Raw genomic sequence first — 25,127 nt, forward strand, 5'->3', positions numbered from 1 at the left:
AAGCTACTTAATTTCCCTGTGCCTCAGTTTCCACACTTGACTAAGGGGAGAAAAGTAACAGCGTTTAACTCCCATCGTTGTGAGACTCAAACCAGTCAACATAAGTCAAGCACTTAGAACAACACTTAGAACTGGCACATAATTATGTTTAAACTAATGCCATGCTGCTTAGCTCCGTTTTTTCTCCTATCTGCTCCTAACTTCTTGCCCTCTAAAACTCAAAATTCTTCTAAACCTTGCCTTCTAACACTCAAAGCTGTACCTTTATTTTGCAGGGAAATGTACTTTTCTTTGTCCCACTGCTAGGTCACTACGGCCATGCCTTGTGGGTTAACTTTTCCCAAACAGAATGCTTAACAAAGACAGTTTTCTTCCCTAATCAGATTTTTTCCCCCTGCAGTTCTTAAATGAGTCATGTTTGTGTGTTTCTGCTACAACAGAGGTGGTATTCAAATCGTGTAACAGGCGCTCTTGCAAGGGCACTGACCCATCAGAACTTTCTGGAAAGTAAATATAGCAGCAAAAATCAAGCCTAACTGCCGTGATCTACATACTCGGGGCCAAAACATGTTTTTTGTAATATAATAAAGTATTTTCCCCTTTCCTGCCTCTAAGAGACCGATCAGCTTCTAGCTAGGGGATGTTGTTAACCTAACTTGAGAGGAGGGGTGAATAGTGGGTGAAGACACAGAATTAAAGAAGCTTTGAGAAGTAATAGATCTATCTATGTAAAAAAAGGAGGTACGGGGGAGGAAACACAAGATCCCAGGAGCAAAAGGAGGCAGATGAGAAAGGAGAAGTGATCTGTAGGGTAAAGCCAGGATGAGATCAGCGTTCCTGGAGAGAGGGGACAAAAATATTTGAGTTGCTCCCAAGACAAATAAAAGTTTGGGGAAAGGAGGTGCCTAAGAAGGAGTTTTAGAACTTTTGACATGTGTTATGTGATGCAGTTCTCGGGTTCCTGTCTCTTCAAGAAACATTTAAATCAACACACGAGTTTCAAAGATGATTTTGGAGTGAAATTTGTGCTTCTTTGGAACTTGACACCATGCTGAGGATGGTCTTAATTTCTCTTTTTTATATTTATTTATTTTTGAGAGACAGATACAGAGCACAAGTGGGGGAAGGGCAGAGATAGAAGAAGACACAGAATCCGAAGCAGGCTCCAGGCTCCGAGCTGTCAGCACAGAGCCCCAGCCGGGGCTCGAACTCACCGACTGTGAGATCATGACCTGAAGGGAAGTCGGATGCTTAACCGACTGAGCCACCCAGGCGCCCCCATGCTGAGGATGGTCTTAATGGCAGCGAGTTAACGTCCGAGTGTCTATTTATACATAATATTTACAATAGAAACAGGAATATAATTATTCGAAGGACTTATATTCGGATTATGTACAACATTCAAAATCCGCAAATGCGTACACACATTATACAATATCTGGGTATACACTGATATTACTCGAGACATGCAGCACGCAATGAGTCTTACTGCAGTTATCAAATACACGCGCGCGTGCCTGTGAGCGCACGAAAAGCATCACACCTGAAGGCAGGGCGAACGCATGCGCAACGTCACGTGGCTCGCCGAGACTCCAAGTGAAGGTGAAAAAAAACGTCTCTTGAAGGTACAATAAGTCGTTGGGTTTTTGTTGTTGTTGTTTTTTCTTTAAGCAACCCGGGAATCAGGTTTGTGGGTGACTGTGGTTCTCCGGTGGTGCTCGTTTCCAGCAGAGGAGGAAGGGCAGACCATTGCATAAAGGTGGGAAAACACAGCGCCCCCGAGTTGGGTCCAAGCGGAGATGGATACTAAAGAAGAGGGAGGAGCCAGTAAATTGCCAGAGCAACGGGGGTGGGGAACCGCGTGGGAGCAGGCTTTACTTCGCTTTCTGTCCACTTACGTTGGTTCTGTTTCGTGCTGCGTTTTGTTGCGCTCCGAGGGCAGCTCTTTCCCGTATCCACTTAGCCCAAACGTTTTTCTCCTGGATTGAGAGAATGTAGCGGAGATTTAGGAAATCACAGAACCTGCCACAATTTGCAGTGTGCGTCAACCTGCCGTCTTGCTTGCCTTCTCTCTGCCTCAGTCTCCTCTGCTCATTAACCTCCCTGCTCCCTCACTGGTGCAAACAAATTCCTTCCTTTGGCTTACGGGTAGTAGTTAGGAAACCAACTTGTGTTATAACATGTCCCTAGGATCTCCGTCTTCACCCCACGGCGGTTTAAGGGTTTTCTTCCGATCCAATTCCTCCCCGCCAGGATGGAGTTCTTGCAAATAAAAGTTTTTTTCACCACCTCCGTCATTAATTGTGCAATGAATATATTTTTTTTCTTGTGATGGGGTAATATTTGCATATTTATGTGGGTTTTTAAAAAATTCCTTTTATTTATCTGTTTTTTCCCCCACCATTCAAGGAGTGTTCGGTTTTTTAGAGCTCGAGATAAAGAGATGATACAGGGTGAACAATTAAATGCTTAACTTTTAAGCTCTTGAAAATAATTTTGTAAAGTCCATAGCAGAGCAAAAGGTCTTATAAGCTTTGACTTTCAATTACGAGCCAGGTACTTGACGAAAAAACAAAACAAAACAAAAAACAAAACATCTTAGGGGTTTTTTTTAATCCCCAAAGTCTGGCTTGAAATACCCACAGCCAAAACTTGGAGGGCCGAGTACCTGATATTTATACCATAACCACACAGAGGAGTAAGTGATGTCATAAAAGGTGTCCTGCTCAGAGGATAGGGTTTCGCCAACCCATGGGAAAGCAAGGATTGTGGGGGATGTGCTAAGGGCTCAATGACTGGTGGGGCCTAGGATTTCCACTCCTTCCCAGAAGGCCAAGTCTCTGTGAGAGGCAGCATAAGCTTGAATACCTCTGAGGAATTCCAGAGCAAATAGAACCATCGCTTGACTTAGCGGACAACCTGAGTGACTCTAAACCTCAGAGGACACCTTTACATCTGCCCGAGCAGGACAAGGATCAGGGCTGGGGCTGGTCGTAAGGGTCTGAGGGACCCTGACAGAGTCTTATACCCCAGCGTGATGCAGGGGAAGGGCCTGGAATCACCAGGCTCCCCGAGAAGCTGAGTGCACAGGTGCGTCTTTGTGATTAGGACAAGGAAGATAGAGAATTGAGGTGTGACAGCAGGAGCCCCAGCAGCAGCACCAGAGAGCAGTGCCCCAGGCAAGCCCAGACAGAGACATCTGTGGTCCGAACCCACACATGCCCACCCCTGATGCCACAATTTCACACAAGCGCCTCTCAAACTCAGAGGCCATCCAGGAACAAAAGGACTAGAGCAGGGTTGGAGGATTGAGTTACTCGTAAGAGACTGAGCTTTAAAGTGAGAGTAAATTAATCAGGGTACAAGTGAAAAATGGAGGCTCATGAACTAAGCTGGAATCAGTTACAGAGAAATCATGAAAATGTGTATATAAGCCATCCCGTGGTAATGCAAAGTTTGCACTCCCAAGTCTTTTGGGAGGGTTACCTGGCAACAGCTACTAAAATTAAAAATGCAGGGGCGCCTGGGTGGTTCAGTTGGATAAGCACCCATCTTTGGCTCAGGTCATGATCTCAGAGTTCATAAGTTCAAGCCCTGCGTCAGGTTTTGTGCGGACAGCTCAGAGCCTGGAGCCTGCTTTGGCTTTTTTAAAAATAAAAGAGCTGGGGCACCTGGGTGGCTCAGTCGGTTGAGAGTCCGACTTCGGCTCTGGTCATGATCTCACGGCTCATGAGTTGGAGCCCTGCGTCAGGCTCTGTGCTGATGGCTCGGAGCCTGGAGCCTGCCTTGGATTCTGTGTCTCCCTCTCTCTCTGCCCCTCGCCCGCTCATGCTCTGTCTGTCTCTCTCTCTGTGAAAAATAAATAAACATAAAAAATAAGTAAATAAATAATAAAAATAAAAGAACCAGAATGGAAAGAGATGTGTATAAAGATTTTTATTTTGACAATATTTACAGTGTCAAAAGACTGGAAAAAGCTTGAAAATATCTTATCAGTGAGGATGAGGTGCATAAAAACTGCACATCCAAAGCCTGAAATACTTTGTAGCAATTAATATGTTGATATAGATTATTTTTTGAAGAGGAAGTTACAGCGGGAGTGTATGTTACCTTATTTTTGTTGAAAAATGGGGGTCCTTAGGCATGTTATTATAAAAATGTAAAAAGATACATCAAACCGTTAACATTAGCTCTCCAATGTTTTGAATGTAGTTTTGAAGGAGGACACTTATTTTCTGTTTATATACTTCAATATTGTTTGACTTGAAGCAAAGAGCGTGTTCTAATTCTGTAATATATTTTAAGCCGTAAAACAAAAATATGAAAAGAAAATATAGATATGAGAAGGGGGAAAAACCCCCAGTTTAGCACTAATTTTAAATTATACTCTCAAAAGTGTCCAGAAAAAAGTGCATATCTTTCTGAAAGATTAGACTTTCACTTCTCTCCTGCTTGCCTTCCCTTAACTCTGCACCTCTGGTAAAAGCGATGAAATATAGTGAAAGGGGTGGGGGCGTGGGGGGAGGTACCTTAAAATAGATCATTTACATTGTGAAATATACTCAAGAATTAAGATTTGATCTTGAAAGCTTCTGAGTCCTAATTTCCAAGGCCTACATTCAGCCTGGGGAATCGAATCTCCCTTTCCCGGATAATGCCCCTTAATCTGAGAGTTACACCCATCCCTCCACCCCCCCCCCATAACCTGTGCCCACGCCCTTTCCTGTTTCCCACACTCCCCACATTCACATCCCTGGATCTCCTTGTCTCTGACCTAATCATTTATTTAATTTTTTTTTTAATTTTTTTTTTAATGTTTATTTATTTTTGAGACAGAGAGAGACAGAGCATGAGCAGGGGAGGGGCAGAGAGAGAGAGGGAGACACAGAATCTGAAACAGGCTCCAGGCTCTGAGCTGTCAGCACAGAGCCCGATGCGGGGCTTGAACTCACGAACTGAGAGATCATGACCTGAGCCGAAGTCGGACGCTTAACCGACTGAGCCACCCAGGCACCCCAGCCTAATCATTTCTTTTAAAAAAAGGGTTTTTTTAAATGTTTTTATTAGAGAGACAGAGAATGAGCAGGGGAGGGGCAGAGAGAGAGAGAGAGAGAGAGAGAGAGAGAGAGAATCCAAAGCAGTCTACAGGCTCCGAGCTGCCAGTACAGAGCCCAATGCAGGGCTCAAACCCACAAGCAGTGAGATCATGACCTGAGCCGAAGTCGGAAGCTGCACTGAATGAACCACCCAGGCGCTCCTGACCTAATCATTTTTTATTGCTGCCTACCTAAAAAAGAGAGAGAGAGAGAGAGAGAGAGAGAGAGAGAGGGAATGTCACATATGGACATCATAACTTCATTGTGGGAGGTATACTCTTATTGGATGGAGCACTGGTGGGAGCACTGAGAATCCACACCAAGTTCCCCAGTAACTTTTCTCATGAAAATCACTTCATCCTCAGACATGGGATAATGGAAGGGGGCAGGGCTGGCTAGGCCCGGTGGTTCCTTAGGACAATTCAAGTAGGAAGTGTTCCAGGCTGTGTTCAAGGTGGTCCATAACCGCTAGTAAGTTTAGCAAGGAGGGAGAGGAAAGCAGCATCAGAGAAAAGATCAGAGCTGAAGGAGTTGATGGGGTGGTGTGTCAAGCTTAAAATGGAAAAGAGAAGAACCAAGAAATAGAGTATCAGCAAAGAGATTCAGCAGTTAAATTGTTTAGTATCCTGTTCACTCTGGCCTTCTTTCTCATGGTTCAGTGCATTTCACTGAGCTCCAGATATGCTCTTAAAATTTCAGAGTCAACATCTGAGGAATTTAAGCTATAAACCAGATGAACATAAAGGAAGGGAAGCAAACATAATATAAAAACAGGGAGGGGGACAAAACACAAGAGACTCTTAAGTACAGAGAACAAACTGGAGGGTTGCTGGAGGGTTTGTGGGTGAGGGGATGGGCTAAATGGTTAAGGGGCATTGGGGAGGACGCTTGCTGGGATGAGCACTGGGTGTTGTACACAGGTGATGAATCACTGGAATCTACTCCCGAACTCATTTTAATACTATATGCTAACTAACTTGGACGTAAATTAAAAAATAAATAAGGAAACAAAACAATTCAGAGTCAGGAAGGACAAATGTGGGGGAGTGTCCATCAGCTAGAAATAAATTTGTGTATATACACTTCAGTATATTTTCCACTTCGTGATTTAGCTTAGGGTAAAAAGTATAAAGCCTTGCATTTCTTCAAAAAAGATATTTAATTTTCCAACCGTCATTCCGATCCACTTAAATGCAGAGTCATTTTTGATGTGATGACAGGCCATGGGACAAGGTGGTCTCCATGATTCTGTGTCCAACCAAGGAGTCTAAGAATTAAGCAGATCGATGTTTTCTGGGCAAAAGAGTAGCAATCTGTAGGAAGCCCTTGGCTGGAAGCAGGGCCAGATGAGGCCGGAGGCCGTGCAGTCCCTGTTGGGCACCTTTTTAAGGAGGAAACCACCCCCGGAGGCATTTAGCTCACTTCAAGAATTGATGATGCAAAGCAAATGACCTATTTAATGCTTATTCCCCTGAGCCCTGACTTCTGCTCGGCCTTCTGAGGCAGTGCAGAGGACCTGAACCAGACTGCTCTGGAGGAAGTAAGGAAACGACCCCCACCCACCACACCACTCCCCTACACAGAAGTGAGAGTAAGTTCAAAACTGGGGGGAAGTGTTTGGTGCCAAGGCCTTTGGCCTCTTCCTGCCCGTGTTGAGCAACTCAGGCACACGCTACCCGTGTCCTGGCAAGAAACTCTAACTCCCGCAACAGCGGGAGGAAGGCCAGAGAGGACCAAAACCTTCAAACAGAAGCTCAGTAGCAGAACTGGGAGGGAGGGAGAGGAAGAAGTGAGGCAATTGCCCCGGGCATCCTGGGCTGGTGACTCAGCAGCCTGGCTAAAGACAGGAGCCTGCAATTCTGGAAGAGTTAGGGCTGGTGCCACCACGGGGGGGTGGGGAGGCTTAGTGCAAAGGAGGAGGGCAGGTGTCCTCGTCAAGAAAAAGCGCATGGTCCAACAGGCAGAGACAGACAGCCTTGTCCACCAAGGAAATTCTGGTTTCTCTCTCCGGGCCTGGGGTTAAACGCTGTAGAAAAGAAAATGCCCAGCAGGTGGCAGCACCAGATAACTGGAGTAAAACCGGAGCAAATTTCAACATCGCGGTTCTTCTTGCAACACACCGCGCTGTAACTTTCTTGGGGGGGGATTCACTTAGCTATTAGTGCGTATCTCCCTAAGAAGGAAGAGGCGTCCAGTTCATCTTGGTATCCCCAGCACTCAGCACAGTGCCTGGCACATGCTGAGTGTGTTTGTTGATGGAACGGATCCATGAATACAAAAATTTTCAAATTTTACCTACACTAGAAAAAAAGTCCAATTCCCTTCTTCTTATTCCATTACTGCTCTTATCCTGTTAGTTACAAATTTAATTAGTTTAGGTAATAATAATAATGCGCCATACTAGAGTAATTCTCCACTTACCCTTTTGCCAACCTACATTTTTATTCTTTGCTTAATTAATTTTTCCCTCTGTCTTCGGAGACTTTTAAAACCCCCAGGGGTTTAAAAAAAAAAAAAAACAGACATTAGAGATACAACAGCCTAAATTCCAGGTTAAAAGAATTCACCTACGTTTGGATGTTGATGTTTATAAGGAAGGCAAAAGACAATTGTTCTTTGATTAGTTGTATTTTTTAAAATCAATGACCTGCTTGCCAACTGTGCTTATCTTAAATTCTACTCGTGAACAACCTTTTCTTTAATTGGCCCTCTCTGATATCTGCTGTTGTGCTGTGGCTTGTGGTTTTTTAGAATCCTTGCTTACTAATAATATTTTAAGGTCATAAAAAACAAAAAGATTAAGTAAACTAATATGCAGTGAGAGTTGACTGTGCTAACCAGGCACTGTGATATATGGAGTTAGAGTGTGCCTTTCTATCTCTCTTTAGAGAGATTTAAAAAAAAAAGAAAAAAAGAAAAAAAAAACCCACTTTTGTTTAACCAGGGACACAAAATGACCACAGTGAGCACCAAAATAAAGAATTTCCGTATCTACCTATATGAGGGGGAGCCAAACTTTCCCTAAAACCTAATGGCAAGATCTTTGCTAATAAATTAATGGAGGTTAGCAGCACTGAGTTGGAGTACGAAGAGCAGTCTATGCATATATATAGGAGTTCTTTGAGGGCAGGAATGTTATCTTATATATTTTCATATCCCTGGCACCTCACCCAGAGTCTGGCATATTTTAAGGCCTCAGTAAATGTTTACCGTATGGGTGGAGACTATGAAGACATATCACACTGAACAATGGTACTTGAATCCGGGCCACGTTCTCAGCAGAAGAAAAGAATGGGAAAACAGATCATGGGAGCCATCATTCATCAGATTCATAAGGATGGGCCCAGAACCAAAAGAGTTAGATAGCATCATCTGGAGCTGCTGACACCCTTGATTATCTTTCCCATCTCAGGAACTCCTAGCCTCCCCCTGTTCAACTCTGTTACACCTAATCATCTTACTACAGCTTTTACGCCTAATGCAACATTCCTGAGCTCGCAGAGCCCGGTTAAGTCCTTCTTATCCATAAGGGAAACGTTCTGAACTATCGTTAGTCTCCCTAACTAGGATACCAGGAATATTGTATCCGAAAAACAATGGTCTCAAATATTGATGGTCCCCAGCATTACGCTTAATTCCTATTCCATTTTCTTTCTGCATGCTTTCCCGAAGCAATCTCATCCCCACCCGTCATTTCTATACCAGTGACTCCAGATCTTTACCTGTAATGTAGATTTGCCTCCTGAATTCCAAGTCCATACAGACAGCTACCTACCTACCTTATATCTCTACAAGACACGCCATAGCTATGAAACACATCCTATCATAGATCAAATTCTGGAGCTTCTGGCTTAACATGGAAGATTGAGCATGCCCACTTACCTCTTTTCCAAAAACCACATTAAAACCATGGTAAAGAAAGAAGAAGGTGTGGACATTCCTAACACAGCCCAACAAAGCGAGTAAGATAGAAGCCACAGAAGGAGTAGAGATTCCAAGAAAGTTCTGAAAGTCAGGACATGGAGGAAGAGGGGTGACTATTGACCAGAGCAGAATAACCTCCAGCCTAGAACACCCAAGAATGAGACTGTGGCCAATGAAGGAGTCAACCTGTCTGGAGTAAAGCCAGAAACGTTCTCTACTCGCTGGCCCCCAAATTCTGCAGAAGGCAAGAGTGAGAAGCAGGCAGAAGGCAAACAAAAGTACTTCAGTGCCTTCAGAAATATGAAGCATGACACTGCAGTCATAAAACAAAAGCAGGATGAAAGATATGAGTGCCCAAACTTCACGCTTGTCACCAACCTGCTTCTATTCCTATACCCTCTATGTCTGGGAACACCACCATTGTCCGTTCAGTTTCCCAAGCCAGAAAGTTGAAAGTGATCCTTCATCCTTCCCTCCCCTTATGCCTCATTCAGTAAACTAAGGGTTCTTTCTATCTCCTAAATCTTTCTCCCCCTCCCCCAGCCACTGTCTTTCATAGATTTTTACTGTGTCTTTCCTGGATTCTCTCACAGCTTTATTTCTGTTCTTTCTAACTGTGTAGCCTTCCCAAACCATTCTCCAGGATCTTGTAATTCCTAGTGAGCCCAGCGTCTAGTACATATCGGACCCCCCTTCCCTGGGGCTTCCCTTTCTGACTTTCAATTGCTATGCATGGTCAACTGCGGTCCAGAAGCAGATGATCTTCCTACGGATGAAGGTCCTCAGAAGGTCAATAGCAGCCTAACGCTACGTCACAGCACCTCCATCATTCACCTCACTTCATCTCATGACGTGGGCATTTTATTATCCGATGTCATCACAAGAAGAAGGGCGAGTGCAATACAATAAGCAGCTTTGAGGGGCGCCTGGGTGGCGCAGTCGGTTAAGCGTCCGACTTCAGCCAGGTCACGGTCTCACGGTCCGTGAGTTCGAGCCCCGCGTCGGGCTCTGGGCTGATGGCTCGGAGCCTGGAGCCTGTTTCCGATTCTGTGTCTCCCTCTCTCTCTGTCCCTCCCCCGTTCATGCTCTGTCTCTCTCTGTCCCAAAAATAAAAAAATAAACGTTGAAAAAAAAAAAAATTAAAAAAAAAAAACAAAAACAATAAGCAGCTTTGAGAGACAAAGACCATATTCACATAACTTTTGTTACAGTGTATTGTTATAACTGTTCTATTTTATTATTGTTGTTGTTCATCTCTTACTGTGCCTAATTTATAAGTTACACTTTACCATACATGTGTATGTATAGGAAAAAACAGCATATACAGGGTTGGGTACTAGCCATGGTTTCAGGCATCCCCTGGGGGGGGTCTTAGAATATATCCCCTGTGGGTAATGGGGACCACTGTATCCCTTTCAACCAGTGAGTGCTTAGTAACTGTTTTGGTTGAGCGATACATCTGACCATCTGTCCGGCCCCGAGTTTTCATTAACTTCATGCTTTGTTCTTTATAGCCCAGTAATATGACTTTACTTTCCGTTCTTTCTCAACACACGTCTCCTTTTAAAACCATGTGCTAGTGTCTCTGCCTGGAACCCCTCTTCTCATTATTGGCATGGAAACCCCTTTCAAGGCTCAGCTCAAGTGTCACTTCCCCTGAGGAAGTCCCCAAACTTCCCTGGCCTGACATGAGTCTCCAAGTCCTCATATGCCCTCCGTATATCTCAGCTGCCTCCACTTTTGTGTCCAATTGTAATTGTATGGCCCTTGTTTCCGCAGACCAGATTGTAAGGCTCTTGGGAGACAGGAAAACTAAAATCCTTTCAGTCTTGTATCCCCTGTACATGTGGCACATGAATGAATGATCATACCACAGCAGAAGGACACTCAAGAAGCCATCCAAGATCCCCGTCCTGGAGCCAAAGAAATATTATCATTCCCATTTTTTTTTTTTTTTTTTTTTTTTAGTTGAGGCCACTGAAACCCAGAGATTAAGTGACTTCCTTGAGGTTGCAGGGCTGGAACGTACAGTTTCATATGCATGGTGGGGCAGAGGCAGGGACAGGAGAGTGGTGTTCATAACTCGTAATCCTGGTTTCCTACCTTCTTATACAGTGATGGTTTCACTACATGATGACCTCTTACTAATCTGTCATCATTTGCTAGAGAAACTCAATTGGAAAAAAGAAAACATAGGGGAGCCTGGATGGCTTAGTCAGTAAAGTAGCCAACTGATCTCACAGTTCACGAGTTCAAACCACCAGTCGGGCTCTGTGATGACAGTTCAGAGCCTGGAGCCTGCTAAGGGTTCTGTGTCTCCCTCTCTCTGTGCCCCTCCCCCACATGCACTCTGCGTCTCTCTCTCTCTCAAAAATAAATAAAGATGAAAAAAGAAAAAAGAAAGTATAGGCGTGCCTGGGTGGCTCAGTTGGTTAACGATCTGACTTTTGATTTTGACTCAGGTCATGATCTCACAGTTTGTGAGATCGCACCCCTCATTGGGCTCTGTGCTGATAGAGCCTGCTTGGGATTATTTCTCTCTCCCTCTCTCTCTCTCTCAAAATAAATAAACATTTAAAAAAAAGAAAGTATAAGCAAAACGAATTATTACCCAAACAGACAAAAGGATTGTTCTCTTTAAATAACAATTATTATATGATATTTTTAAGCCTAGCCTTGTTCTGAGCCAGGAGGGTGATGATCCTTTGAAACCACCCATTTATTCGTTAGGCACTATGTCTCATATGTAATTTTCTGTTACAATGAGCTGATAAGCAAACGCTTTCACGGGTTGTCACATTCCGTTCTTCCCCTTATTCTGTCATGGCAACTTCTGGTACATATGCCAAAGGTGGCAAAAGGGCCAAGTATTATCAGTGTGCTGACCAGCCACTCCCCACCGCACCCCACCCCCCTCCCCCCCGAGCACATTCTCAAACAGTCTACCATTATTTTACCTCTCTGTCTTCTACGTCTTTTCTATCTCCCTTGGTGCCCTGACAAAATCCAGTGACCATAAGAGGTGCTCCAGAGGTAATTTGGTGACTTCATAAAGAAGATAAAAGGGAACCTACAAATCACTCAGTGATTTTTTTTTTTATACCTTCTTACCCATTTCCCTCCTTGTTATTTGATAGCTCCTTCTCAGCCTATTTTGTCATTTTACCCCCTTAAGCCCACCATTAAAATGATGTAAATTTCCTAGATTCTGCCCTCCACCCTCCTCTCTGAACAGTCTTATCCATTTAGCTTTATCATAACCTATGTGCTAATGACTCCCAAATCTACAGTGTAAAAACCAATTTCTCCTAAAAAAATGAAATATCCCAATTTCTAAGGGCCTCCTGCACAATGCCACATGAATAGCCTGATATACTTTAAAAATAAGATGTCTAAAATAAAATTGGCTACTTTACCCAAACCTATTTCTTTATCTGTTCAAAGCATCATCATCCTCCCAAACATTGTGGCCCAGAACCCCATTCACAATTTATGTTCCTCTGTCTTCTGTGCTGTGGTCCCCACTGAGGGAGCTGAGATGCCTCCATACCCAAGAAGTTCCCTTGTGGCTATGCCTCCGATACCTTCCGGGACCCTCAATGGTGATTTTCTAGCAGGAAATGCCAAAATCAGCACCTCAGATGTCAGGTCCAGTGACTGGCCCAAGAGACGGATACATGACCCAAGCCCGTCCATCAGTGTCCATCTCTGGAAAAGCCCAAACTGGCTCAGGAGGAGACCCCATCGTTCTGTAGGAGCTCAGTTAGAAGAACCAGCTTTGATGGTGATCCACGGGCATGGAGAGAGCTTCTCTGCAGTAGAAAAGAATAAAGTCTACATTCAATGAGAGGATATGGGGGAAGAATGACATCTGAGGCCCTGATTCAATTGTCTGTAGTTGGCTCTATTTCTGTCCTTCCTCTTGAATTAACAAAAATCCAGCTGAGTAAATTTGAAGATCTAATTGGCTTTATTCAATGATTCATGAGTTGGGCAGCATCCCATCCAGCAATAAGAAGGTCCCAAGCTGTAGGAAAGGAAAGGTTTTTAAAGGTGGAAAGGGATGGGAGGCTGAATGGCTCAGTCTGTTAAGCATCTGACTCTTGATTTTGGCTCAGATCATGATCTCGAGGTTCGGTTCGCGAGATTGAGCCCTGAGGCAGGCTTTGTGCTGACAGCGCAGAGCCTGCTTGGTATTGTCTCTCCCTCTCTCTCTCTCTCTCTCCCTGCCCTTTCCCTGCTAGTGCATGTACCCCCTGCACTCTCTCTCTCTTTCAAAATAAATACACATTAAAAAAAAATAAATAAAGCTGGAAAGGGAGCAAAAAAAAAACCAAAAAAAAAAAAAAAAGAAATTATGAGCAAAGAATACATTGCTTCAGGCAGTCGCTTTCCCCAAGCAAATGGAAGGGGTCTATCTGGCAGATTATCTCACTAGTGCTGACCAGGTAATTCCCTGTTGACTGGTTGAAGGTTACATTCCTGAGCATTGAAACTGAAATCAAGTGAAGTCAAGGTTTGCTGACGTGGGGTTGGGGCACAAGTGACTCCATTTGGGACGTGCTGTCTCCTTTTTAACGTTCCCAAAGTTAGGTTAGTAACCTGATTTTGCGAATAAATTCTCCTTTTTAACTTTTTGGGTGAATCAAATTGAACTTCTGTAATTTACAAAATCCTTACTTAAGCCTTTTCCTCTCACCACGTGTCTTCCCTTTCCCCTGAATGGGTAGGTATGCATTTAAGCGGTTGCCAAATCACGTGCATTCTACCTCCAAACACCCTTCATATATATCTCATTTTCCTCACCTAGTCCAGGTCCTAGGTTACATAATGGTTTCCTTACTCTATTCTGAGACTCTAGTCTTCCCTCCTGTAAATATTCTCCAACTGCTGTCAAAGGACTTTAAAAAAAAAAAAAAGAACTTTCTTTTATTCTTTAAGTCTATTTATTTTGTGTGTGTGTGTGTGTGTGTGTGTGTGTGTGAGAAAGAGAGAGAGAGAGAGAGAGAGAGAGAGAGAGAGAGAGAGAGAGAGAGAGAATCCCAGGTAGGCTCCACCTGGCCAGCACAGAGCCCAATGCGGAGCTCAAACTCATGAACCATGAGATCATGACCTGAGCCAAAGTCAGATGCTCAACCAACTGAGCCACCCAGGTGCCCCACTGTCAAAGAACTTTCTAAAACTCACACTCAGTATGTCAACATTCTTTTCAGTAACGCTCAGGGACTTCCTAGGACTCACAGAATAAAAATGAAACAGCTCAAACAGCCTCAAATACCCCATGATTTGGTACTTGCTTTCTTCTCCAATGCATTTCTCCTAATATCTCCTTCAACCAAACATGACTATTCACCTATCACTAAACATTTCCTGAAATTTCCTGCCTGTTTGCTTGCCATTTTCTCTCCATTTGTCAGCGATACAAATTCTACCCATCCTTAAGATGTCACCTTCTTCACAAAACCTAAAATCTGTTAAATAGTAGCAAATTCTACATTTTCTTAGCATCTACAGCACTTTATACATCTATCTCATTTTCCTTTTAGGCTATAAATTTCCTTGAGGACAGGAACTCTTCTGTGTTAATCATGAATACCACAGCGTACCAGAAAACACCACCCCCAAAATATGCCCATTTGGCATATGGATAATTGTGAGCCAAAGGCAATTGAGAACCAGCCGATGCAGAAAAGCGACTCCCAAAGACAACTCTTGTCGCCTGACAAGAAGATAAACCTTATCTGCCTAAGAAGATAAACCTTATTTACCATATATTTCCTCTCCTCAACACCCATAACTTGCTTCCTCCTCCCCAGACCTCAAAATCCCTTTTCTTTTTTTTCTGCCTAAGGTGGTGTATAAACGTCAACCATCTGGCTACCTTTTTGACTTTTCATTTCTTTCTGAACTCCTATATAAAATATATGAGAGACCTAGGGTTTTTCCTCTTGTTAATCTTTTTCTTGTCCATTCGATTAGGGGGATGGGCGGCCAGTAACCTGGGAGAGTAAAGGGAAAAAATTGTTTTGCACCAAATAACTCCTTACCGGACACTGTTAAATCAGTCGAAATATTACATGTAGATTTAGGCAGAGGCACTGTTTCTCCTCTAACCACTTCAAAGTTTAATTCAGGATTGTAATTAATGCTTCCTATAGAATCCATCCGGCATTTATTATGAAAGTCTAAGCAATTACGCTCTTTTTTTTTTTCCCTACCATTTTCATATGTGTCCTCTGTAAGAAAAGTTCTGGTTTGAAATAAATTCTAGGGGTGTCTGGGTGGCTCAGTTGGTTATGCATCCAACTCTTGATTTTGGCTCAGGTCATGATCTCATGGTTCGTGGGTTCGAGCTCCACATGGGGCTCTGTGCTGACAGCAGGGAACCTGCTTGGAATTCTGTCTCCCCTGTCTCTCTCTGCCCCTCCCTTGTTTGTGCACATGCTCGCTCACTCTCTCTCTCTCAAAAATAAACTTTAAAAATGTTTAATAAAAAATTAAATTCTGTAAGAATAAAAATAAATAAAATAAATGATAAAGTTCTGTAAGGAAACAATATCTGAGTCTGTTCCATTAATAAAAAAACAAAATTTAATCTTCCTATCCACTTTCTTTCTTTCTTTCTTTCTTTCTTTCTTTCTTAGACAATCAAAATGCAAACTATGGCTTGGGTGTAATTATAGGTGTCAAACTAAAGTCAGCTTTTATTTACACCCCCTTTGCCAACTCAGCAGTCCTTCTCCTACTGTCTGATGTATGCCGACTGCACCCGAACCGGTTTGAGTCATGTTATTTGTATGCCATTAAAATGGGGCATCTGATAGCATCTGCTCCCTTTCTCTGGTTCAAATCATGAACGGGGTTCCTCCCCCTTCCTTTAGTCACCAGCTTTTGAATATTTACAATCTGTGATTGTACAAAGAAATGGATTTGGAACTCTAAGCAGTCTATAGTTGAAGTGGGGAAGCCATAAGGGAAGGAAAACCGGAGTGAACCCCTGATAATAATGAATTTTCTGTGAGTGGGAGTGGGCTGTGGAAGATGGGGGAGAAGAAGGAAGATAGATGGATGACTAAGAGAAAATGGAAGTTTACAAAGAAAGCTAAATACTTATGAACAGGAAGACAAGAAATATTGTGCCATTTATGTAGTATATGTAGTAGGAAGACAAGAAATATTGTGCCATTTATGTAGTATATGTAGTAGGTACTCGATAGCCTTATATATAAGGATTTGGATGGTACTTAAAAGATAGTACTTTCTGGGGCGCCTGGGTGGTTCAGTCGGTTGAGCGTCTGACTTCGGCTCAGGTCATGATCTCGCGGTTGGTGAGTTCGAGCCCCGCGTTGGGCTCTGTGCTGATGGCTCGGAGCGTGAAGCCTGCTTCGGATTCTGCGTCTCCCTCTCTCTCTGCCCCTCCCCCACTCATGCTCTGTCTCTGTCTCTCTCAAAAATAAATTTAGTAAACATTACAAAAAAGAAAGAGAAAAAGATAGTACTTTCTTTCTCAGAATTAAGAAGAAATGACAAAAATTATTCCTTGAAAGGGCCATGTTAAGGCCATGCGAGGATGTACGTAGATGGTTTGACCAGAACTTGGTTAAGTCCCTATACTCATGCAATTCTATATAAACCGAGAGTTATAGCCTTTGGTTTCAGGTACTGACAGCCTGAATCTTTATATTTTTTTGCAGATGAGCTGGATTGAAACATCTGTTTTCAGACTACCTAATCCTGTTGTTTCAACCAGGCAGAGCTAGGCAACCAGCCCCACTTTTGCTAGGTTAGCACGGTTATTAAAAACCGAAGCAAACCAGACCAACTGGATTTTGAGTGTTGAGCTTAGTTGGCCAAGACTGGTGTTACAGATCGAGTCAAAGAATATGAAGGCACCTGATCCAAAAGAGAATCAAAGCTCCGGGATACTGGAGTGTATCGGATTTATGGTCAGGATAGCATACGCTAGAATCTCGGTTCTCTCGAGTGGACTTGGAGTAAATCACTCAACCACTACAATTCCTTTTCCTGTGACTTTTGAATAAAACACCCTGTTTCCTTCAGATTTGCCCTCCTGTGAAAAATGGGAATATAAAGTTGCTGTGAAAATGAAATGAGATTAGCATTCTCATTGAGGAATGGCTTCTGTTCATTTCTGAGAGTCGGAGGGTCATGTACGGTAAATGCAGAGAGGATGAGTCATTCACTAATTCGCCCCTAATTCACAGCTTATTGATGGCCTACCATGTGCCACCAGTGTTTTAAGTGCTGGAGATGCAGCCACAAAAAGAATAGGTAAAAACTCCTGTCCTTGTGGACAGGATACAGATAATGAGCCGACTAGCCACAACAAAGGAGGGCTGTAAAGGATCAGTTGTGTAAAATTTGGGGTCATGCTATTGTGAAGTTAGTGTAGAATGATACTTTTCAGTTGACGACATATAGATAATGAAAACAAACCATACGTGTCATTGACAGACGCTGACGTGAGAAAACCCCAAATTATCAGCAGGGGGTCGCTGCCGAACTTCCTGCCACCTCCACTCTGTCCAAAAGGACTTTAGCTGGTTGAGAAGTGAGAAGGGAGGATGGGCAGATAGATGATGGGAGCCAGGCTCGTTCCATCTGAGGTTAATACACGTAATGCGATAGGGATGTGTCCTGGAGAAAAGTCCCACAGGGAAGGGAATAGGGTGGGTCATGGTTGGTGGGGAGGGAGGATGGTCAGGAAGACCTTCACTGAGAAGGTGAGGTCTGAGCAAAGACCTGAAGGAGGTGAGGGAATCGTCCACATAGAGGTCTGGGGCCATCACATGGCCATCCAAAGGAACAGTGAGTAGCATGCCTGGTGTGCTTGAGAGACAGCAAGGGGGTTAATGAGGCTGCACTGGAGTGAATGGGGTCTAGTAAAAGGTGAGCTAAGAGGGAACTGGGCCAGATGTTAGGGGGCTAAAAGACCCTGGCTTTTACTTTGGGCGAGATGGTAAGCCATTGAAAGATGCTGGGCAGAAGAGTAACGTGATCTGCAGGTTCTGACAGGATCACCCAGGCCACTGTCTTGAGAACAGATTGCAGGGAGCAAGGGTACAAGCAGAGACACCAGTGAAAAACTATTGAAATAGTCCAGAGGAAGGACACGGTGACTTGGACCAGGCGAGGAGCCATGGGGGTGAGGAGTGGTTGAAGTTGGCGAAAGGAGAACGAACAGGATTTACCGACAAATTGAATGTGGGCCATAAATGAAGGGAAAGTAGATGGAAAGACTAAAATTCTCGGCCTGAACAATCAGAAGGGTCAACTGACCTGTGCTGAAAGAGGTTGAGTAGAGATGAATGGGATTTGTTTGAGAAGTCAAGGACCATTTTTCTGTTTCTGAGGACATGAAGTGAGGAACGAGTAAAGGTGGAGAAAGAATATAGCCAATGAGAATGAAAATGGCATTTTAGGGGACGCCTGGGCGGCTCAGTTGGTTAAGCGTCTGACAGTCAGCTCTTACGGTACATGAGTTCGAGCCCCACATCAGGCTCTCTCTGTCCCCACCGAGCCCACTTCGGATCCTCTGTCCCTCTCTCTTTCTTCCCCTCCCCACTCATTCCCTCTCTCTCTCTCTCTCTCACTCTCTCAAAATAAATTCATACATTTAAAAAAAAAAGAAAGAAAGAAAATGGCCCTCTAGGAGTAGGTGAGGCTATAGGTACATGGGCTGAGGTGGAAAGAGCTGAGGACTTGGGAAGAGCAGTCAGAAGCTGCCATCACAAGATGAAGACTGTGCCTCTCTGTTGTATGATTCCATCCCTGGGGCCCAGGAAGGGGCAGCAGGTTAAACATGGGTGGTAGGCAATACATTTTGGTGGCAGTTGTCGGATGTGTGGGTGAAGAGCAGGCAAGGCACTCAACAAAGACAATCCCAGTAAAAAGAGAACACTAAACCTGGGGGCTAAGGATGGAAAGAATTGACTTCCTATCCTGAGAAAAAGGGTTGGCTTTACAGCACATCGTCCGCATAGCATGAAGACCAATGTAGTTTTTAGGTTGTTTTCCTTTGTTGCTCACTTTCGCATCCCATCTGTTTTTTAGAGTTCGGTGGGTTCCGCTTCTGATGTTGTTTCTTGGATCTGTCCTCTTCTTTGGGTTTCCACTGCTAATACTCTGTCCTGCCTTACCAAACTCTCTTCTCATTACTACTGCAACAGGCTCATAAATGTCTCTCCACGTGTTCTCTTGTCTCCCCCTAATCGATTTCCCACATGGGTCCAAGAGGGAACTTATTAAACTGTCAAACAGATCATGATAGTCCTTCTTAAAATTCTTCAATGGCTCGTCGTTGCCCTTAGAATAAATCAGAATAAAACGGGCGCATCTGTGACACGTACTGGGTGCCAGGCGCTTAAGTAAGCGCATTACATATGTTAATTTGCTTAATATTCGACCCTGTGAGGCAGCCACTGTTCTTATAACTTATATTTCTCAAATGAGGAAACTGAGGCATTGAGAGGTAATTTGTTAAAGAGGCCTGTCTTAACCTGGCTTTCCCAGAAGCGGAGCCTGCAGGAGAAGCATACACATCGCTACATGATTAGTGAGTAGCATCTCAGGAGAGCATGAGCGAGTCGGGTAAGGAGGGACAGCCAACACAAAGTGACGCATTCTCTCAGTGACGGCCACTGCGTGGAATCAAATACAACTGATTGCTTGAATTTGCCTGATCGTCTTTGAGAAGCTGCCTGAATAAATGTATCTCAGGACCCTCCATCTGGCTGGAATGAGGGAAGAGCTTTCTCGATGGCACCTCTATCTGTTTGGTCAGAGGTCTGCCCTACGGGCCATTAGCTCCCTTGTGATGGTGCCCGCAAGCTCCCTTAACGCCGATGGGAATGTGCCTGACCACGTGACAGCAGGTGCACGGTGCGAGCACGGGGCAGGACGCTATCGGATTGGCCCACGTGAAGTCTACCAGAACCTCGCAGAGCAGTCTGTCTCATTGGTGGCGGGAGCAGAACAAGTAGCTGGAGGGTACTGGAATATGCCACCCCAAAATATGCCTCTTTGGCACATGGATTATGTTGAGCAAAGCAATTTGAGAAGCAGCAGATGCCGGAAAAGCTTTTTTACTTCCTCTAACTGCCTAAACATAGTATATAAATTCCCCCCTTTATGAAGGAAATTTCCATTTATAAAGGAAATTTCCATTTGTAAAAATATCACTTGCCAGGAACAGAGATACTGTTCAGGGAAAACTCTTCCCTGCATTAACAAGACAACCCTTATTTATGAGACATTTGTGCCCCTCACCTTCCCATAACTTGTCCTCCCTGCCCAGCAGTTAAGCGTCTGACTTTGGCTCAGGTCATGATCTTAACAGCTTGTGAGTTCGAGCCCCACGTCGGGCTCTGTGCTGTCGGCTCAGAGCCCGGAACCCGCTTCGGATTCTGTGTCTCCCTCTCTCTCTGCCCCTCCACAGCTCAAGCTCTGTCTCTCTCTCTCCTTCAAAAAGAAATAATCATTAAAAAAATTGAAAAACTAGCAAAAGGTACAAATCCTTACCAAAGTCAGCCTCCCTAGTTTCCGTCTGCAAAGTCCAATTGAATGAGGGTGGTAAAAGTCTCTTTGTCTTTTCCTTTCCAGATTTAAATCAGCAGGAGAAAGATAGTTGTAAGAATTCATTCTTTGGATTATGAGTCTTGTCTGTTTGGTTTTAGGTAATCGTTGCCTTATTGATCCTTAGCCGCCTCTGACTTTTATATTTTTCATCTTAAGAGAAAACTTACAAGAGAGTCTCCTTCCATTTTATTTTGTGTCTTGAGAGCTTGGGGTACTCTCCTTGGTCTCTGGCGCCTTGGGGGGTAGGGGGGCTGTTCATCTGGCAGCGAGGAAACCCTGTATATGAAGTGCACAAGGAACATTGCCTGTCCAACCATACCAGCTCTCAGGGATGTTTTGTCTTCATGTGGGGTCACAGTCTGCATGAAGGCTTTGGCGTCTTTTCTTTTCATTTCCTCATTTGTCCAGGAAAAAAGTCCCATTCCAGGGTAGCCTATTCAGTGAGACTGATTAGCAGACCTGTGATTAAAGGCATCTCCACTTTGCAGAAGACCAGAGTTTCCTTACCACTTGTGATAACAAAGGTCTTTGATTCTTAAGCTATCTTTAGGGACAACTTTAGATCCTGGGGTGGAGGGGGGCGGGAGGATGCTCTATCTTTCACACTCTCTTTGGAGATGACTTTCATGTCCGTGGTTAAAGATATAAAGGGATAATTGGTTTAGAATGACGTTGTAATAGGTGTATTTGGCAATTTGGGCTTCATATATAACATAATTTTTTTTTTTAATCTTTAGAGAGAGTGTGAGAAGGGGAGGGGGGAAGAATGAGAGAGAGAAAGAGAGAGAGAGGGAGGAAGAATCTTAAGCAGACTCCACCCTCAGTGCAGAGCCTGATGCTGGGCTCAATCCCGCGATCCTAGGATCGTGACCTAAGCAGAATTGAGGCAGACGCTCAACTGACTGAGCCACCCAGTCACCCCTGAAAGACTTTTTTTGATATTTATCTTTCTAATTGAGATATACTTGACATATAACATTATATTAGTTCTAGGTATACAACATAATGATTTGGTATTTGTCTATATTGTGAAGTAATTACTACAATAAGTTTAGCCAACATCCATTGCCACATATTAAAAATTGTTCTTATGATGAGAACTTTCAAGATTAACCTGCTAGCAAGTTTCAAGTATATAATATAGTATTGTAAACCTTAGTCGCCATGCTTTAAACTACATCTCCAGGACTTATTTATCTTATAATTGCAAATTTGTATCTTTTGCCCACTTTCATTCTTTTTGCCTACCCCAACCTCCCCTGACCTCTGGTGACCACCCATCTGTTCTCTGTATCTATGAGGTCTTTTTTTTTTTTTTAATTCTCATTTACGTAAGATCATAAAGTATTTGTCTTTCTTAGTCCAACTTATTTCACTTAGCATAATGTCCTGAAGTCCTATACATGATGCTGCAAATAGAATTTCCTCCTTTTTAAAAATAATTTAATGTTTATTTATTTTTGAGAGAGAGAGTAAGTGGGCGAGGGGCAGAGAGACGGGTATAGAGGATGTGAAGAGGGCTCTGTGATGTCAGCACAGAGCCTGATGCAAGGCTCAAACTCATGAACCATGAGATCATGACCTGAACCGACGTCAGACACTCAACAGACGAGCCACCCAGGCGCCCGGAATTTCCTCCTTTTTAATGGCTGAATAATATTCCATCGTGTGTGTGTGTGTGTGTGTGTGTGTGTGTGTATCACATTTTTTGTCCATTCATCCATCGTTGGACATTTAGGCTGTTTCCAGGTCATGGCTATTGTAAATAAAGCTACAGTGAACGTAGGGGTGAGAATATCTCTACAAGTCTCTACAATCTCTACAAGTTAGTGATTTTGTTTTCTTCAGATAAATGCCCAGAAACAATATTGCTAGATCATGTGGCAGGTGTATTTTTAATTTTTTGAGGAATCTTCATATTGTTTTCACATTGCAAAGTGGTTTCACCAATTTGCATTCCCACCAACAGTGCACAAGTGTTCCCTTTTCTCCACTTCCTCACCAACACTTGTTATCTTTATGATGATAGCCATTCTAACAAGTGTGGGTTGATAGCTCTTTGAGGTTTTGATTTTCGATTATGTGATGATTAGTGATATTGAGCGCCTTTTCAGGCAGCTGTTGTATACAACATAATGATTTGGCCATTTGTATATGTTTTTTGGAAAATGTGCATTAGGTCCTCTACCCATTTTTTAATTAGATTGTCTGGTTTTTTGCTATTGAGCAGTTTGAATTCTCCTATATTTTGGATACTAATCCCTTAACAGATATATCATTTGCAAACATTTTCTCCTATTCAGTAGGTTGTCTTTTGCATTTTGTTGGTGGTTACCTTTGCTGTGTAGAAGCTTTTTAGCTTGATAGAATCCCATTTGTTTATTTTTGTTTCTGTGGCTTTTGCTTTTGGTATCAAATCCAGATAATCCCTGCCAATGGTGATGTCAAGGAATTTACCACCTGTTTTCTTCTATGAGTTTTATAGTTTCATGGCTTACATCCAAGTTTTTAATCCATTTTGAGCTAATTTTTATGGGTGGAATAAGATAGGATCCAGTTTTACTCTTTTCCACGTAGCTGTGCAATTTTCCTAGAAGCGTTTATTGAAGAAACTGTTCTTGCCCCATTGTGTATTCTTGGCTTCTTTGTCATTAATGAATTGACCGTATATACATGAGTTCAGTTCTGGGCTCTTTATTCTGTTCCATTGATCTATGTGTCTGTTTTTATACCAACACCATACTGTTTTGACTGCTGTAGATTCGTAATATAGTTTGAAATCAGAAATTAAGTCTCCAGCTTTGTTCTTTTCTCAAGATTACATTCATTATTCAGGGGGTTTTGTGGTTCCTTATTTTAGGACTGTTTGCTCTATTTCCATAAAAAAGGCCATTGGAATTTTGATAGAGATTGAATTGAATCTGTATATTGAATCTGTATATTGAATTGAATCTGAGTGGCATGGAACAGTATTAGTTCTTCCAATGCATGAGCACAGAATATCTTTCCAGTTATTTGTGTTTTCCATTTCTTTCAGCAATGTCTTAATACTTTTTAGTTAACGAGTTTTTCGTCTCGTTGATTAAATTTATTCCTAGGGTTTTATTCCTTTTGATGCGATTGTAACTCGAGTTGCTTTTTAAATTTTTCTCTCTGATACTTCATTATTACTGTAGAGAAACCCAAGTGATTTTTGCATGTTGATTTTGTATCCCACAATGTTACTGGATTTGTTTATTAGCTCTAATAGTGTTTTCCCCTCAGTCTTTAGGGTTTTCTATGTATAATACCATGTCATCCACACATAGAGACATTTTTACTCGTTTTCCAATCTCGTATGCCTTTTATTTCTTTTTCCTGCCTAGTTGCTCTTGTTAGAGATTCCAGTACTATGTTGAATAAAAGTTGCTAGAGTGGGCATTTTTGTCTTGTTCCTGATCCTAGAGGAAAATTTTTCAGGTTTTCATCATTTAGTGTGGCGTTAGCTGTGGGTTTGTCACACACGGACTTTAGGATTTTTTTTAAAGAGAGCTCTTATCCTGAAACAACTATCTAATTGGAACCTACGGGAAGAACAGACTCAAAGGAAAAAAAGGAGTGCCTTAGCTGGCCTATAAAAACAAACAAACAAGATTAGGAGATGGAGAACAGACTGAAAACAAAATTTAAGAATTGCTAAATAGTGTCTGCCCCTCCCCCCTCTTAAAAATAAATAAACATTAAAAATTTTAAAAAGAGAATTGCAAAATATTTTGTGAGACCAGTGTAAATACTGACAGCCAAGAAACAGCTTGAATGAAGTCCCCAAGCTCCAGACCTTCCCATTCAGTGCCCTACGTGAATGTATTTTGGACTTCGATGACGAATAATTCATTGGACTGTCCTATATTTAAACTAAAAATTTTAAACATAAATAGTAAATGCCCCAGATTTGAGCAAATATGCCTTTAAACTCTTCCTGAGAGAAAACTTACATCCTTTTCTCTGTCCCTTGGAAATGGAAATCTTACTATCTTCCTAAAATGGAAACATCCAATAAGATAGATAACATTTGGCTAAAGCAACCACCTACAACTGCTTAGGGCTGAAAAACATAATAAAATTTTAAATAGAGGCTTTTTGGAAACAAACTGTCCTTGATCTTTTTAAAGGGCCCTTTGCCCACAATTTAGTATACAACCTTTATGAGATTATTTATTAAGGGCAAATGAAAATCTTAAAAGTCTTCCCCACAAATATTGGTAAAAAGTTTTAGCCATGACTGAGCAGGTAACTGTTAACTTGATCCATCTACTAAAAACATAATTTGGATCCAACTATTTTCTATAAACGAGTGAGTTTTGTATTACTGTATCTGACTCATGGGTACAATTTTTAAATGAATGCTATAAGATCCCTATTTGTACCTGTCTGAATGTTTATGTATGTCCCCATGTGCATATTTTGTATATGGAGTGGTTTCCTACCTCAGGATAATATTGCCAAAATTCAGAAAAGAGCTCTGCTTTA

General features: G+C 42.7%; 1 long non-coding RNA gene across 2 annotated transcripts in view; it reads left to right on the plus strand.

Moving 5' to 3' along the window:
• The first annotated feature begins 1,480 nt into the window (after window positions 1-1,480).
• LOC132694708 (uncharacterized) overlaps window positions 1,481-25,127 on the plus strand; it is a 28,603-nt gene continuing 4,956 nt past the window's right edge. Inside the window, exon 1 of one of the 2 annotated variants that reach the window (XR_009617447.2) lies at window positions 1,481-1,625. This is a non-coding gene — a long non-coding RNA (uncharacterized LOC132694708). Of the gene's footprint in view, window positions 1,760-25,127 lie in introns of both variants that reach the window. The other variant, XR_009617446.2, reaches the window with a different exon arrangement.

Source organism: Panthera onca, chromosome B4 (assembly GCF_046562875.1).
Source record: "Panthera onca isolate mPanOnc1 chromosome B4, mPanOnc1 haplotype 2, whole genome shotgun sequence".
Classification (NCBI taxonomy): domain Eukaryota; kingdom Metazoa; phylum Chordata; class Mammalia; order Carnivora; family Felidae; genus Panthera; species Panthera onca.